Below are 18,227 nucleotides of genomic sequence, written 5' to 3'. Positions count from 1 at the left end.
GCACCCAGTGTCTGGGTGGGAAGGTGGGACAGGCCAGCAGGCATGTGTACCTTCACTCCTGTGCTCAGAACACACCTTGTCCCTTCATTTATAAAAGGACTTATCTTCTCACATCAAAAAAAGAAACTTCAAAATCTTGAAATGAGCCAATGAGAAAAATGGCAATCCACCAAAGAAAAACAGCTCCATCTTGTCCTTATAGAACTAACTCACCAATTCTCTGTCTGTACCTACAGGGGATCCAGCATTAAAAACTCCTCAGAGAGCCAGCTGGGCATCTTATCCACATTTCTTCAGCTACATGATACTATTTAATTCCTCCAAGAACAGGGCAGGAGAGGAGTGCTAAGAGGACTTCTAGCCTTGCCCCACACTTGTGTGGCAGGATGTGCTTGTGGAGCTCAATGGATAGCAATGGAGCCTATTTTGATTAAAAACAAAATCTATTTAATTGCAGAGGAATCCTGAATTGATGGAGCACAGTGAACTAGATGGTGAAGAGGCTGAATAGTCCTAATTGGCTATTCCTTGACAGACTGTACAAGCGATCTGTGGACAGCCCAAGGACAGCGTTGTGTGGAGTAACAGCATTCACAGAGGGGAAATGCACCTCTGGTTCCATCCTGGGTGCAAGGTACCACCACTGAACACAGCCACTGAAAGCCAAGGATAATCTATGGAGCCATTTCCTGCCCTGTGAGTGGCATAAACACACTCTGTATGCAATGAAGCTCAAAAGAGATCATCTGCAGCTCTTTTGGGGAACTATATCCTAACTGCCTCCCTAGACTGACAGCTGCAGTGATGTGACATCAGCAGCATGGACTTTCACAAGGTGCCTCTTTTGCTTCGCTCTTGCCCCGCGCAAGGAAGCAGTCCTACAGAGCGGCTGTTGGTGGCTGTAGCAGCTTTCTCAGTGGAGAACACCCAAGTTCCCAGTGCTCACTGGTCCGCTTTGCATTGAATCCTAAGGTGTTTTGCAATGGCATAATTCATTATGACAGTCAGTTTATTTCTAGGCAATTCCAGCAGTCCTCTGGGTCTGCCGTAAGGCACTGGGGTAAAGAGCCCAAAACTACTCGAGAAATGTTACAGCAGCCGGAACTGTGCTCCCAAGAAAGGGGCTCACTGCTACTGTGACATGGGTGTTTATATTTAAAACAAACAGATGGGCCTGATCTGCTACTGTTTATACAACTTCTCTGAGAGGCAACCAGAAGGCCCCAGTGAGCCCCACAGTAACTTCCAGAGAGAGCTCACCTCTTTGCTTTAAATATTGTTTCCAAAGTTAAACCTTTCGGGGCTGGTGAATTTTGTGGTGAGACTCGGGGTGCCCTTCACGTGCTTTTGGAACTCATTCCTCTTTGTCCAGTACAGACTCTTCCACATGGCAGCTTTGTTGGGAGCTTGGTGGGATTTTCAGAAGTTGTCATTATTTGTAGAAGTCCTCAGTAATTATCAGCCATTCTTCAGTAATGAGATCTTGTAGCGTAGCAAGCCCACCTACTGCTTTGAGTCACTGGAGTACACACAGGCTTCAACTTTCCAGACAACTTTAGCTATTTCATGATGAAAATTAGCAATCAATAATGGCCATCCATTAGCACGAGAGCTCTATGCCCTGTTCTCTGCTTATCTCATATTCACAGAGATCGGTTACTGTACATGATCTGTACTTTCCTGTCATCACTATTTCATATTGAAATACTGTAAAACTGGTCAGTTTTCACAGTACAGACAACTTTCCTAAGAAGTGAGGTGGGAACATTGGTGGAGGGAGAGGAAGTTTCAAGGAAAAGCCTCTTTTTCATGGCATACATCATGCTGGACAGTCAAGAAGGGAGGAGTAAAGAAAATGCTGAGATTTCAGGTAGCAAAACTAGCAGACAGAGACATCAGACATGGTCCCATAAAGGCAGGGTACAATTCAGCGAACAGAACAGGCAGGAGAGGGAAGGGAAACCAGTTCTGGAGGACATGGATCAAAATAAATTGTGTCAAATCATACACAGTGGATAAAATACCCTAGGCATTAACCAAAGCTAGAGAAATTCCCTCTCGTCCCCGGGCGACGGCGGTGCAATACGTATGTGAGGCAGCACATCTGTGTGGCCGTGCAAGGTCCTCCCAGCTGCCCTGCAGTGGCTGCCCTTCAGTCCAGGTGCTGGGACGTGGCCTGGTGAGCCAGGAACCCCCCACAAGGCCTCCATCTCTCTGGGGCCGGCCGAACAGCCATGCTGTTGAGGAACAGAAATGGATGTCTGCTCCAGAGAGATGACCGCCGTAGGAGTGATACCTCCTGGGACGGCTCGAGTGGCTCATGAACACAACCCGCGCCGTAGGATCGGGCAGGACAGGAGCACCTGCAAGGTGCTGGCAGGCGTTGTGTCCCATTGCAGCCTGGGAGGGAGAAGTTCTTCACTGCTGGGCTGGTAGGGCTTCAAGGGCCAGTGGCTAGCTCAGGACATGCCATCAGACATCGTCGGGGTCTCGAGGGGTGAGCTGTGCCATCTCTACCACATCAGTGCTTCTCACACTAGCGCAAAGGTGGGGAGTTAAGCCTTCTCAGACCACTCCTGCTGACCCCAGGCTTGGTTTCACCATGCGAAAATACCTACGGGAGTATGTGACCTTTTAATGATTTTTTATGAATTGTTCAGAGCGATGGATGACTAGTGGTTAATTAAGACATTGATGACAAAAGGCAGTTTATCTTTTATTTACAGGTTGAGGGAATACTTGCCTGCACAGCCCTGAGATGGCTTTATTGCAGAACTTGAACCCCCAGAAACTAAGAGGACAGAATGTGAATGTGTCTTAAATACTTAATAATTACTTAAATGCACTGAAAGGCAAAAACACTCGGAACCATTTCAAGCCTTTGCCTAAGTGTTGCTGCACGTCTCTGAGAGATGGACAAAGCGAAGCACCAGGGATGGCCTGGTGGAGGCTGGGAGGGTGCAGCTGGCTGGTGCAGCCGTCGGGGTGCCAGGCTCCCGACCGCCGGTCTGCAGCCGCGGCAGGACATTGTTTGCGCCGCAGGAGACAGCGTAATTTTTATTAAAACTTTTCTCATGCCTCCCTAGTTCGTTCTTTCTGACATTCATTTTGGAAATTGAAGTCACGCCTGCCAAGCTTTCTGCGGAGACAACGGGAGAAAGCCAAGGTCAAGCCAACCTGTATATACGTACATGGAATAATACATGCATATACAAAAACACACACACACACATATGTGTGTGTGCATATAAATATGCATGTATATACATATGTGTATATATAATACATATATGTGTATATACATTTAAAAATGCGTGTGTGCGTGTTATATAAAAGCAAAAAAAAAAAAAAAAAGAAAAGCCAGAGAGTGGGGCTGGAGTGCGGGAGGAAGCCTGCCAGGCGGGCGCGACGTGAGCGCCCGTCCCGCGCACCCTCGGCAGAGCGGGGCGGCGGGCGCCGCCGGGCTGCACGACTGCAAGGCAATCAGTCCCGCAGCGGTTTTTCGGCTAGCCGAGCCGCGGCGAGAGCAGGACCCGAGCCGGCGCGGTGGGCTCCCCGCCGGCCCCGCACCCTCCGCGGACGCGCGCGGCCGTGGCAGCCCTGCCGGCACGGCCGCGGCCGCTAGCAGAGGCTTTAAAATGTTGACTGCCGTTAAGCACTTTGCTGTCAAATACATCCCGCCGCTTATTCCCAGCGACAAGGCCTTTGCAAGGAGCCCCCCGCGCCCGCAGACGCCCCCGCGCCCCGCCGCCGCGGCCGAGCGGGTTCCCCTGAAGTAACGGAGAAGAAACGCGCCGGGGACACGAGCAGGCCGACCCGGCCGCTCTGCCCGCGCGGGAGCCCTGCCTCGCGCCTCCCCCGCGAGGCAGCAGCTCCTAATGAGCCGAGCCACTAATGGGCTAGAACATTTTTAATTGCTTCCCTGCCACCGCCACCGCCGCAGCCGGCGCTCCGGGGCTCGCGAGTGAGAAAGGTCTCCTTTCAGGATTTGCATTGTTCCAAAGGAAGCACATTTTTTCCCAACTCCTAATGAATATTGCAAATTCCAAGGGCTTGAGGAGATAAATACTGCCAGGCCCAATCGTCCTCTGTAGAAACACTTTGTCACTAGCTGTTCTCATCATGCGCTCTTTAAAAGCCTGATAAATTCTAACTCATGATTATGGACAGCTAATGTCTTCAAAGCCTGCGCCGACAGAGTCTCTGGTTTCAGGTCATGGAAATGCCACTGTCACTTTAATGTCTGAATGTCCCCAACACATTGTCAATAGGGATGTAAAATGCCCGGAGTGGAGGGAAAGGAGGCAAAGGGGAGCGGGTCAGCGGGCGGCCTCCCCTCGCCGCCGAGCCCGGCCGGCGGAGCCCTGGCCGCCTTCGCTGGCGTTCGGCTCCCTTCTCCTGAAATCGGAAGGTTTGTGGAGGGTCACCCAGGCACCTGACCGTCGGCACAGGAAAAAAAAATTAGCTTTGAGCAATCGCAGGTTTGATTCAACCTCTTCCGCCTCAGTTTCCCTTTCCTTGCACCTTTTGGGGGCTCCTGCAGGAGATGGTTAGGGGCTTGTCTCACTTTGGGGCCCAATTGGTATAAAAATGACATAAAAACTAAAGGTTTCAATGTCATATTTTTTTCTCGGAGCTGAGTGATCTTATTTCATTTGCTTCAGCTGCCTTGTGGCATCTATAAAATCTAGGAAATAGCAAGCTGGGTGAAGGGTGCAGCCAGCACAGGGGACTTCTGCACAGCTCGGGCAGGAATTAGCTTCCTATGTGCTCTATTTGTGCAGACCAGATGTGTCATGCTATAGAAATCCAAAAAATAAGTTACAAATGCAGCATCTCCCCCGTGAACATTTGTGTGCGTGCAGGTGCGTGCGCAGGGGCCGGTCTGCGCACGTTCGGCACCCGACACTGACTCTTGGCTGCTTAGGAGCTGTTCTTTGCTCCAGTCTGTGCACAGTGATACTCAGAAACTCAGGCGACGGGCACCATCCTCGAAAGCCGCTTAATCTCCGTGGGCACAGGCATGCTAATTGCTTGGACAGAATACAAACATAAACCAAGAGGCTGAGCGCTTTAGAAATAACAGTAATAATGAGGATACATTTAGAAGTGGAAGAGCGATTCCCTCTCACGTTAGCGTGACTTTAAGGAAAGCCAAGATGGGCTTGAGAGTGCATCGGAGTTCTTTCAAATTTGTCACTAACTGCCCTTGCTGCCTCTTTTTTATCTGAGCTAAATAATAATATCACTTAATCTCCAGAGGTAAAATATCTCTCTAAAGAGAAGAGATGTGAAGGAAAGAGCTTATTGTACCTTACTTAAAGGTCAGAATTTATATTAGTAGAATCCTTGTATCATGGGGTTGCTATAGGCTTGTGCATAGTGAAAGACCTGCTGATGAAAAGGAAAGTTGGTCGTATTGTCTCTGCGAGAGTTAATTTGTGGAGAACCATCTTTAAATGTCAAAGGGGGGTTAAAGTGGAAAGAGTCGTATTTCCGATGCTGATCTATGGGGGAAACAGCGCAGCTGAGCAGGCTGGTTTGGGGAGGAAAGAGCTGGGCACAGCGAGGTCGGCAAGGCTCGGTCCAAAAATGAGGCTGCTGCTTCAGGGGAAGCATCAACATTTCCACATCTGCTCTGGTTCTGTGCTGGAACAAACCCCCAGATTCCTGCAGAAGGAGGATTTAAAAACTCTAGGCTGGAATTATTGCAATGCTTCGCTTAGATAATATTGATATTACCTAGGTAGCATTTACTGATAATACTTAGATAATATTTTCTCTTTCTTAGTGTCAAGATGTCACATTTTACAATAAACCATCATGATTTATTTTGGTAATATGTATTATATATTGTACTCCACACTATTCTTTTAAATGCCAATGTATTTAAACATATCAATTGGGCCGTAAAGTATATGGAAATATATTTCACATTTTGGAGCATGCTTGTATATTGCCGTAGATATTTATTAAAAATGCCTAAAAGTACTAAAACAAGCAGTTAAAACACACCCCTTTGGCCCAGGCCCTGTCCGAAGTCCCGACAGAAGTCAGGCTGCTGGAGGCCGCGGCGGCGGCGCCCGGAGCGGGGAAAGGACCTTGAGGAAGGTGGTGCGCGGGTGCGACAGCATCCCTCGTGGGGGGAGGCAAACAAAGCAAATGTGAAATGTTTATTGTTATTATTCACCAGGAATAATTATCTCCTCATCAAATCGGCCACAACAAGGAATTAAATTCTCCCAGATTTTTACTAAAAGGCCAAGGGTCAGCAAATTAACGGGGAAAGCAGCAGAGAGCGTTCCTGCAGCGCTAGAAAATAGGTTCAAGCTGGGCCGGGGCCCGGGCGAAGGCGAGCTGCAGGGACGGCTCGCGGGTGGCAGCACCCCTCCCCACCCCCCTGTCCGTCCATCTGTCTGTCTGTCCGTCCCGCGGCAGCAGCGAAAGCATCATGGTTTCAGATATCTTCAGATAACTTCAGCCTTTGTCATTGCTGTTTCTGGACACTTTCTACCACCGACCTTGCAGGTTTAGTCGAAAACAAATATTAAGAATAATGCTCATTTCAATTTTGTGTATTTTTGGCAGTGCTTTACCCTGCCGTTGTGTATTTCTCCTCTCCATTTCATGGTAATCTCATCGCAGAGAGTTTAAACGCTTTCATTTTGCAAATGCTCTCCCAGGGTAACAGCAGACAGACGAGTCGGATTAAAACCCTCAGCATTCCTCACTTCCTTATTTTATTCAATTAAATGTTTTTGCTTTACAATTGTCAGTGCAAAATGAACTGCAAAGTAGAGTAGCCATAACGCTGAGAAGTAAATAATTATAAACAACAACAAAAAAGGAGGATTCCACATTTTGCAGCACAACGTGGCAAGAGTGAACTTCTTCCTTTCTAGGACAGGAGCCGGCGGAGCGGGCAGGAGCCGGCGGGCAGAGCCCGGGCCGCGGCCCCGGCACGTTCCCGCAGCCCGGCCCCGCTGCCGGAGACACGCGCGAGAAACCGGGGCTTTTAAATGCAGCGTGTGCAGCGAGTTCGCATTGTTACTAACCAAAGGGAAAATAATTTAAGTGAAAAACCGTTCATGGAGAGAAATCTTTGGGCAGTTTCTCTTTGCGTGGAGGCAAAGCTGGGCTTACGGGCAGAAATGCTGTAAAATCGTCCTCAGCACGGCCGGCGGGAGCTCCTCTGGGTCGGTCAGAGCAGGTTTTGCTCCATTTGACTCCCCGAAAACATTTCTTTGAGGCATTCTAATTTTTGTATGGGAAGATTCCTAGCAAAATCATTCATTTCAATTCTAATCAAATCAAATTTTAAGGAAGAAACAGTAATATTGGTTTTTTGTTTCACTTTTTTTTTTTTTCCTAATAAAGTGAAAAAAAAAGTCAAGGGGCAATAACCATATGAAGCTTTACATAAAATAAAATGCTTCAAGCGGATTGCCTTTGAAATTAAAACAAAAATAGTTCAATCCGTACAAGTAGTAATCACACAGAAATGCAGCTCTGGAGGTGTTTTCTTGGAAAAAAGCCATGCGGGTTCCAAATATAAGGGGTATTTTCATCTCAGTCCATATTTTCAGAGGAAATAATTCCATATTTTCATTCACCTCTGGTGCTCAGATTAAGTGGCCTGGAGCACGAAGGAATCCCACTTGGACCATAAAGAAATATTTTACATCCTTCCACGGGGCAGCACCAGCAGACACAGCTTTCCCCCGGCTGCAGGCAGCTCTGCACTGAAGAGCAACAGCAGTGCTTGCTGGGGTAAGCGGCAAGCGGAGGCGCAGCGCGGGTACTTGCTTGCTCGTGCTCGGCGTAATTTGTTACAGCGGTCGGGAGGCTGATTGGTGCAAATAACGACTTCATTTTAGCAAGAGCTAAAAGTCACGGAGTTTTGCAGTCTGACGGCTGAGCAGACCCACAGCCCCCACGCCCTCCCTCCGGGGTGTCCTCGTGGGGGGTGCCGCAGCTCCAGGCAGCCGCGGGCTGCTCCCGCACCGGTTCCCGCGGGACGTTCCCACGGGCCGCTCCCACACCGGTTCCTGTGGGACGTTCCTGCACCAGTTCCCGTGGGATGTTCCCGCACTGGTCCTGGTGGGACATTCCCCCAGGCCGTTTCTGCACCAGTCCCCGCGGGACGTTCCTGCACCGGTCCCCACGGGACTTTCCCATGGGACATTCCCACACCAGTCCCCAGGGGACATTCCCACAGACCGTTCCCGCACCAGTCCCCGTGGGACGTTCCCGCACCGGTCCCCACGGGACGTTCCCATGGGACATTCCCACACCAGTCCCCATGGGCCGTTCCCACGGGATGTTCCCACACCGGTCCCCGCGGGACGTTCCCGCACCGGTCCCCGCGCGGCTGCTGCTCCTTTAAGGCAGTAACTAGGTCACTGTCGCGGGTGCCGTTCCCGCTGCGCTCCGGGATGGGATGTGATGGGCGGCGATGAGGTCGCTTTCACATGGCTTTGCTCACGCGGCGAGCTTGTCAGAAGCGATCGTTTCCGAGCGAGGAGGCACTAATCCGCCGCGCGAGGGCTCCCGGCGGCTCCGCTCGCACACCACAGCCCGCAGCCCCCAGGGTGTCCAAAAACACGAGTCGCCCCAGTTGCGCAGCCGTCGGAAGCGGGAGCGGCGGTGCCGGTGGACGGCGGGTCCTCCCTGCCACCCCGCTCCGGGAAAAGCGGCAGCTTGCCGGGGCACGTTGCTGCCTTGCTGGTTTCCTGGGCGGGCGGCACCGCCTGACCCGCTACGTGCCTCCGCTCCGAGGGAGGGGGACGCTTGGGCCAGCGGGTTCGCAAACCCGCCCTAGCAAGGGCCCATCAAAATCTGGGGTTTGGGGATCGGTGTAGGGTTGGCCACGCAGTCGCATCGTTTGCTTTCCGCTTTCTGCTTGCTTAACATCAGCTTTGCAAGGCAGCAGCAGCTGCCACCACGGCCTGGAGCGTCCCAGGGAGAGGGTGGGGAGAGGGTTGCAGGGAATGGATAGAGTTAGGATGTTTAAAGTTTCCTCCTGTTTTCTTTTGCACAAGACAGAATATTTTATCTGGCTTCATACATCGTCCCTGAACTTAAAAATAGCTGGGTTCCTTCCTGGTGGAGCGGAGTAGTTTGCTTTTTCTAGATTTATCATTCAGGTTTCTCATTCCACTCACACCCAGTAATTGCTCTTGCAGACAGAGGGGCTAAGTGCAAGCTTCACGGGCAGATTTGCTGGTCCGTGCACACATGCACTCATTCAAGCACGAATGCACTTCTCCATGCAGGCAAGACTGGGTTTGCGCAAATGGTAGGTAGGCAAACACACAAACAAAACCTCCAGCAACATGACCGCAGATGGAGCAAATTTAGGCAGGTAAGATTTTGCAGTCTTGGCTAGGTTCGGCTCATAAAATGAAGCTGCTCCTGTCGATAGGATGTTCAGTGAGCGACAGTGAAGGAGCTGGTGGGTCTCAGCTCAGTTCTTTAATAAATAGGCGCCCCTAGGAGTAATCCTGCTGCAAATGGCCCTGATTAGCTCCCGCTGACTGTGAGGCATCAGGAGCTTAGCTGGCTCCTGGGATTAAATTCCTCTCACCCCGAGAGATGGTCTCTCTGAATCAGGTCAAAGGCATACTGGCCAGCAGCAAACTTTGTGGGAAGGAGACTGCAGATTTGCTACTAATGATGAATTTGTTCTAAGATTTCCTTTAGAGTAACTCAAGTCACCCTGAAATGTCAGACGATGATTCAGTAGGAGTTATGCACATGGCTGTACATGCCGATGCCATAAAGCATGGTGAAGCAGCTTTCGAAGTAGAAGCCCTGCGAACCTGCACCTATACACCATCCTACCCTAACGCAGCCGGGGCCTTTTCCGTCCAAAAACATCCCAGAACTCATAAATTCTCTGCACGGAAACAAAGCTTTACTGACTGACGCATTTGGATTATTAGTGGGACACACAATTCTGCATTCAGAGAGTGGAGAAAGGTGCAACACCCAGATGTTAAAAATAAATGGAGTTTTAGAAATGTCTCCTAAAGTTTGGTCAGTTCTCATGATATAGCCCATTCTCCTTGACTTGCAAATCAGATTGGGATTTCAGGAGAACAATCTTCCAGGTGACATTTCAGATATTTCCAGGAGCCATCTGCACCACTCTCCTTGTCTGAACGCTTTGCAGAGCCGTCACCAGGACGCAGAGCGAGGGAACTCCGCAGCCGCAGCCACAGCTCCTCGGTTCAGGTACCCGTGCTGGTTATTTAAAGCGAGCCTGAGCCTCTCTCTGCTCCCCAGCGGGAGCACCAGCATCTCCGCCGCCGTCTCTTAGATAGCTTGCACTGCGGCGTAACACTGCCTCGAGAAGGCAGTTGCCCTAGTTGCTCAGCCCTAAAAATGAGTTTTGACTTTGAAGACAGATTAAGTTTCAGTCTTGGAGCTGAGGGTCAGGATAGTTATTTGAACAAAACATGATTCATTTTCTGTTTTCTCTCCTCTCTTGGGAAGATCGCTGCTGTTTGCTAGAGCCATCCTTGGTGATATCACCCAAAAGGACCATAAGCACAAGCACAGATGGAGTTAAAAGACGCAAGATCTCCTTTTCCTGCTTCCGTGCAACTGTTGCAGGCAATAATAAAACAGGGAGGAAGGCAAATGCCTGACCTCCACGACGGAGGAGCAGGATTGTCTCTAACAAGCCCACACGGTTCTCTGACGTTACCCACCTCGGCACCCTCCGACCGGATCTCCCTCCGGCTCCCTCTCGGCTCCCTCCGGAGAGCAGCCGTGTTTGGGTCAGGGCGCGCACGGCGCTGGGCATCGCGAGTGCCCCACGCCGGGGTCCAGGCCTGGTCCAGCAGCACGCACGGGGCCCTCTCCAGAAAACGCCAGCGAAGAGAGAGCAGTATTTTGCAGCATGCAAACTGGCGTTTCTGCAATGCCCTGCACAGAGGGATGTTTTATACCACGCTGTCAGGTGCAAACCTGTATCATTTGGCCTATGTATTATGCGAGTTATTTCTAGAGCAGGCAGCTAACAACGCGGAGAGTGTGAATGAACTGGCTTATCCGTTGCGCCTGCTCCGCGAGCTGGCACGTCCCCAAACTCTCCCAGGCGGTCACGCCATTAGGTTGCACACGCTGCATTCTCCAGCCCTGCAGGTGCAGGGAGATGGAGATAGGTAAGGACATGTTGATGGAAGGCCGTGCGAGGCCCCGAATGCAGTGCCGTCTCCCTAAGTGGAAATGGCATGTGCCAGACTCAGTAACTCTCTTGCTGGCTGCACCTCTCAGTCATTTCCAGAGTTGCTCTGACAGTCGTTGCCCCAACTTTTATTTTACAGGAATGTGTTCTTCTAGCCAGCACGGCCCTGCGCTGCAAAAGCCTTCGTGTGGGCTAGGAGTGACGAGGAACCTGGTCTTGAGGACGCCTGCACGCGGAGATGTCCCCTTCCCCGCGAGCCCGAGCTCCTGCCGCTTGCCGCCCTCGGGAAGGGGCTCGCCGCGGCAGGGCGCCTGGCCCGGGGGCTGCTCGGGCGCCGCAGCCTTCGAGTCTGGAACCTGGGGGCCCGGGGAGCCCCTTCCCCCTCCCTGCCCCCGGCGAGGTTTCGCTCTCGCACTGCCCGAGGGCCGAGCGTGCGTGAACCGCGGCCCCGTCCGCTTGCAGGCGGCTGCGAGCGGCTTCAGAGCGCGTTTGGAGCGACGCTGGTACTCGCTGCAGGCTCCTGGACTTTTCCCTCCGCCCAGCTCCCCCGTCCTTCCCCCCGTGTGTCTCCGCCATACGGACACAGCTGAACAGCTACTAGATATTCAGAGCCGTGAAGGTTGATAAACAAAAGTGAGATAGGACATGGCACCAGAAAGACCTCAGCTAATGGAATTTTTAAGCTACTTAATTCGGGGTCTTGTCAACCTTGACAGTAGCCCTTTAATAAATGATGTGCTGCAGTTCCCCCCGAGTTGGCTGGGTGCGGGGACCCAGCAGAGGGAAATCCGGCGGAGCAGAAACCCTGGGAGACGGGCAGAGGGAGCGCCCGGGCGCTGCTGGCTCCGCCGGCCGGTCCGGCCCGAGCCGCTGCGCCGTCCCCCCCACGCCGCGGGCCAGGCCGGGGGCGGCTGCGGCACACGGCACACGGCACACGGCACACGGGCCAGCCTCGCGCCCTTAACAGACTGGCAACCTCGTCTGCTGCTTGCTTCAGGCTCCGGGAAGGTGTCGGTGCGCCCAGCGGCCGGAGGAGCGAGGGGCTCCTGCGCCTTGCCCATCCATCGTCCCCTTAGGTGGGAGGAATACTAGCAAGATGCTCAGCTGCCTGGGCAGAGGGAGGAAGAACCACCTGCAGAGAGGGAGAATGGGGAGAGGAAGGATCCCACCAGCAGGAAAAAACACAGCAAAGAGGGTATCTTCAGGGTAGTGCATCTCAGGCAGGAGACTTCTCTCCTGGTGAGGTACAGGCAATGCACGTACCTAGCTGAAGGCGTTCAGCAGAGGACTTAATGGGCTGTGGCCTGTTCCTCATCAATCCACCATGGCACATGCTTCAAGCCAAGTGACTGAAAATCAGCTTTGAAGCTGCTCTGACCAACGTCTTGGCTGCATCCAGCCTTGGAAACCTTTTCCCTCTTTCATGACTGGTTTCATCAAACTGAATGCTGTGTTAGCTCAGAATTTCTTTCTGCTTCATCACTTTTGCAAGGTGGAATCTAATTCACATGTCACACACACACCAGCTGTGGACTCCCTCAACCAAGCTGAGCTGAGAGAGGAAAGTAGGGGCACATTACAAAGCCCTAACACCCATCACCGTCCAATCCCGCCACCTCTTTTGAAAGTCTTGCTCTTTCTTTGGGTCCTAACGGCCATCTTCACTTCCTCTCTGTGGGAAGAGAATGACTCAGAGCAGTTCGATGGAAGTGAAGAAACAAGGTCAGGAAACCTGCCAAGAATTCCCTGTGGGCTTCCCAGGGGGAGAACTTACAAAGGAAAGAAAGGGGTAGCAAACAGCACTTTCTCGTTGTGATGGGCACCCAAGAGCAGCACCCCAAGCAGACTAACGCTTGTCTACTGATGATTTGGAAATGGCATCAGCCAGGCCTCAATGTTCACTGAACATGCTGAATTTAGTCAAGAAGTAAATTGCCAGGAAGAAAGTATCCAGGCTCCAAAAGAGCCAGATGGTAGAGGTGGTGAGGAAGCAGATGGGAGATGTAAAACATCCTGCAAATCTGAGAGCTCTGTGCCTTATGGTCCTCTGGCTGCACTGAGCCACGTGGAAGGAGAATCCTACAGCCCTGAGAGAGCACTGGGCCTGCTGGAGAGCCTAGGGCATCACTGGGCCAAGGAGGACATTCACAAAGGGACAGTGATACCATCAGCTCCACATGCACAGGGACGTTGGTGAGAGAAATACTACCAAGACGCTCAGCTGCCTGGGCAGAGGGAGGAAGAAAGACCCAGCAAAATGGTGTAAAGCCTCTGACTACTAGGACTTGCAAGGACTGGGCCTTTCCTCCTGCCTCTCGTTAAATCTGCACCTCTTTGCAGCAGCAGAAGAAATACAAGCTATGGGAGGAAGAGACTCTCCTGAGGTCTGCCTTTAGCTGACAGCTCCACGGTGAGGCCACATAAGACATTGAGGAGGGACTGGAAAAGGGTCCCCTCTATCCCTGGGAAAACCCAGACCCCTGGGCTCCAGCGTATAATGCAGTCTGTTTTGCAGCTGTAGCCCTAAAGAAAACATTGCTGCAACAAGAAGTATTCAGCAAAATTAGCTGAAAATCCTCAATAGGTGTGAGGCAACTGAAATCACACTTTAAAACAAATTTACTATTTGCCAAATCATTTTTGCTGCCTCTAGAAGTGTGTGCAGGGGGCCCCAGGTTTTGTTGCTGGGGAAGAAGAAGGGATTTGATGAAAAGCTGGAGAATTGGATTAGATCAGCAGTGCAAGGACCTGGGCGCAGGGCTAGGCCGCGCCTGGGCTGTTGGGCTTGAGCCTTGTGCTGGCGTATCCCGCCCCGAGCAGAAACAGCCAGCTGAGCTGAGCACCAGATTCCCCTCTCTGAAGCTTTATAGCCAGCAAAATTAATTTTTTGAAAGTCCCCTCTATGATCTCTGGTATCTAGCATTTGGCTGGGAAGTCAGACGGTCTCTGCCCACTCTTCCCTGCTTCCAGAGGGCAGGATACATCCATTTCACGCAAGACATCAGGAAGTCCCGGGCAGAGAGGCTGGGGAGTGCCGGGGGCTCCGGGGCGCGGGCGGCAGGACGGCCGGGCCGCGAGCGAGGGGAGGCGGGAAGCGCCACCCGGGAGCCGCCTGCCCCCGGCCCGGCTGGGCCCCGCAGAGGCGCTCGGCCAGCACCCAGCACCACGTTTCCACGGGCCAGATGCACCGAGGGACACCCCAGGGCGCCGGGCGCTGCTGGCTCCCACCCAGCCTGGCCGCTGACCAGGAGCAAGGCGACAGCAGCTCCCGCGGCACAGAAACACCGGCACCGGGTTATTAGCAGCAATCCAAACCCCTCATTACTAGCTGCCTCCAGCATCCAATTAGGCATCTGCAAACACTTGGGACCAAGGTGGCTTAATTATGGTTCCTCTCTGCTCAGGGGCACCAGCGGCAGGGTGGCACGTCGCGCTCGGGAGCCCCGCGTTTCCTTAGCCGTCCGGGAGGCCCCTTTTCTGCAATTCCTGCTGGTTGTCCCCCGCTTCCTGGGGAGGTGACACCGGCCCTGCCGCCTTCGCAGGGGGGAGCGAGGAGGCGCGCGGGCGGCGCTGGGTGCACGCGGGCCTGCCGCGCGCGGGGCCGTGCCCGGGCCGCCCTGGCTCACCGCCACGGCCCGCTCCTCCGCCCCGCGCTAGCGCCCGCGAGCACCGGGGCAGCCCCAGAGGTGCGTCCGCCGCGCTGACCTCGAGCCCTATGGGAAACCCCAGCGCTTGCTTTCCCAGCCGCAGCAGGTCACAGCACGGCGGGGAGCAAAGCTTCGCCGGTCCAAGCAATTACACCGCAGTTTTATCATTCGAAACTAAAAATAGAGCCCATAAATAACCAGGATTTCTGTCTTAATAGCTGCATTTCAGCATATTTTTAATTATCATTTTATGAATGGGTGCATTAAAGTACATTTAAATACTAACTTAGCCATGCCGTTAATGAGGCAGGATTGTTACAGGCCAAGTCTAGCTATATATTTCATTGGTATAAACATATGCCTCGACATCGCATTTAAAAATTAGCTATTTCAAGCGTAAAATTATAATTGGTTTGTCTAATAAAAGGATAAATAAATATCTATTTAACTTCATTACTGTCAAAGGCAGGAGGCTTTTCTCCATTGTCTCCTTAGGGTTTTACGGCGGAAAAGCTAATTAGCTGTAATTGGGCGGATCCGAGGCGGCGGCGGCGCTGGCGAGGAGCGGGGCGCGGGCGCGGCGGGACGGAGCGGCGGGGGGCGCCGCGCTCCCCGCCCGCCCGGGCGCTGCTCCGCGGAGGGGCCGGCGGTGCCCGCGGGGCGCCCGTCGCCGCCTGGCCGGCCCGGGGCCCGGGCGAACCGCCCCCCGCTCCCCCCGCTCCCCCCCGCTGCCCGCCGCCGCCGCTGGCCCCTGGGGCGCGGGCGGCGGCGGCGGCGGCGGCGGGGACCTGCCCGGGGAGGGTCTGACCCACTCGAGGGGGCTCCGCGCCGGGACTTTGCACGCTGGTTTCTGCAGAGGACTTCCCGGCGGCGAGGGGAGGGGGGGGCGGGTTTCGGAGCCTTTTCTGCCGCCCCCCGGGCAGGGAGCGCAAAGCCTCCTGCACCCTCGTGCCTGGCCAAGCAGCAGCCCTTGCTGCAGCCCCTGCGCCGCGGCAGCCCCAGCTCAGCACCGGGACCCGCTGCCCGGGGAGATCCCGCCCGAGCCGGGCCGACTCTCCCCTTGCCTTGCATTTCCCCTCTTTTCTGGAGAAAACTTCCCTCGTGGCCCCTTGGAGATGTGGCAGACGCGTGCGGATGGCAGGGGTGTCACGCAGAGAGGGCGGTGCGCGTGTGTACGCACTTCCCTTGCATGTGTTATTTGACAGGAGAGAGAGAAAGAGACGTGACACCCAGAGCAAACCACCAGGCTGCCAACCAAATCCTTCCTTTTCTTTTATTTTCTTTCTTTTTTTTTTTTTTTTTTTTTTTTTTTTTTTTTTTTGCAAGGGAGAAAGACGGAATTTTAATAATTGCACTGCCGACCCCTCGTAATGAACTGCCGGCTAGCGTGAGCCTGCCTGTGCGAGGGGCAGGCAAAGGGGAAAGAGTCATTAGCATGGAAGACGTTGTTTGGGTTTTGCTTATCAGTTCTGCTTGTTGAGCGCATTCCAGGGATGGAAGAAACTCCAACAGACAGCGTGGAAAATTAATTTTTAATGCCTTTTATTAGTGCTTAAGCCATTCTGAGAGGATGAAATAATCCCTGTTTAGGTGGAGTGGCAAAGGTCTTGGAGGACTGTCAGGAGGCCCAGGCCCACGCAGCCCTGCTGGAATCCAGCTTCTGCCTGTATTAATCATGCCGCCGTTGACGGCTGTTGAAACGCAACTTCTTGTTCCTTCAAAAGCCTGCGGAGCATGATCCTCCGCGCATGCCGCGGTCCGGATCCTCCCCTGCCTCGTGCCTTAGCGCACGGCCAGCCAAGGCAGGCGCGTAGCGAGCATCGCCGCGCCGGCAGCTCAGCGCTCCGAGCCAGGCTCCCGGGGCGTCTCGGGAGCGTCCCCGGTGCCTGGCAGCGCAGGGGTGCCGGCACGGCACCATGGACACCAGCACGCCCCGGCCCCGGGGGCCCGGCGGGCTCCACAGACGGGTCCGTCCCGCGCGCATGACGACCGCGGCCGGTGACAGCACCCGCGCCGCAGGGACTGGCGTCACCTTTGCTCCTGAGTTCACCAAATTGCCCTGCCTAGGCTGAAATTTCCCACGCAAGCTGCTTGCCGGCAGCTGAACTGCCACAGGAAAACTTCAGCCAAAATGCTCCAGCCATTTCCCAGAGTGAGAGCTCAAGACCTTTTTTTTTCCTCTCTCTGCAAGTTAAAAACCGTCCTGTCTCTTTACGGAGGAATTAATATGCCTGAGACTTCAGCGCTGCAGACCTGCCTGGCAGAAGGCTGCCCCGGTGTCAGAGGGGCGATCCTGGGGGAAGGACAGCATGGGTTCAGGTAATTAAATACTGTAGCGTGACACATGCTTGCAAGAGGGCTGCTTTAAACTTGTACAAATGACCCTTTCTGTTCTTGTAACGTGCTCTTCCCTTCGACGTGTTTTAATTTTGGTGCATGTATTAAGCGCTGTTAATATATTCTCTGCTCTCTTTTGGTGAATTTTATCTGCGTGTGTGCACACGTAGGTCTGTACACACACGTGGCGTGCGGGTGTTCGATGTGCACACACTACACGCGACCCACCAGCGAGCAGAGCCGGGGGGAGCAGGGCTGCGCGCCCGAACCTCCCGACCTGTCCTGGGCAAAAACCCTCGTGCGGAGATGCCGGCGGGGAGGCAGAGCCCCTCCCCAGCAGGAAGGAAGCTCCGAGAGACTCCTCGCACGGTGAATTTTAAGGTTTCTCTCTACATCCAGCCCATGCGCAAATGCCTTCAAAGCGCCCGCCCAGAGCAGCAGAACTAATTTGAAATGTCACCGAGGTCAAGCCCAGCTTCCCCAGCCATTAAGCTGCTCCTCAAGCTCCACGCTCGTATTTATTTACCCAGGCACATGCTTATTTAAGCCTCGGATCCCCGCCACGGGATGGGACGCAGGGGCGCGTGGAAGGGAGGAAAGGCGCCGCTCGCAGGGCCCGGAGCGGCGAGGGATGACCCCTCCGAGGGGCTTCGCCTACGAAGCGTGCCGGGAGGAAGAGGAGGAGGAGGAGGAGTCCTCAGCCTGCCGGCTGTCCCACCCCAGTTTCCTTTCATGTTTTTCTCCTTTGGTTCCTGTCCTGCCTTTCCTGTTAGGACAGCAAGAACAGCTTTTCCTCTCCACATTAGATCTTTGGCTGGCATAAATCAGCACAAGCTTACACCAGTCAACGAGGCTGATCTGCAGGAGGTGTGAATCCATCACCCTCCTCCCCCCCTTTTCAGCTTCAGCTTCTGCTCCCTGGTAGATTAGAAAGTTTAGGGACTTGGGGGGATGTTTCTGCATGCGCATTTTCTGACAACGCGTGCTCATTTGCCCATTTTGTGTTTTGCCTCTCAGCCACCCTGATTGAACATGAGACTTCGAGAACA

The sequence above is a fragment of the Rhea pennata genome, chromosome 11, assembly GCF_028389875.1.
Source record: "Rhea pennata isolate bPtePen1 chromosome 11, bPtePen1.pri, whole genome shotgun sequence".
Classification (NCBI taxonomy): domain Eukaryota; kingdom Metazoa; phylum Chordata; class Aves; order Rheiformes; family Rheidae; genus Rhea; species Rhea pennata.
Note: the sequence above shows the minus strand (reverse complement) of the source record.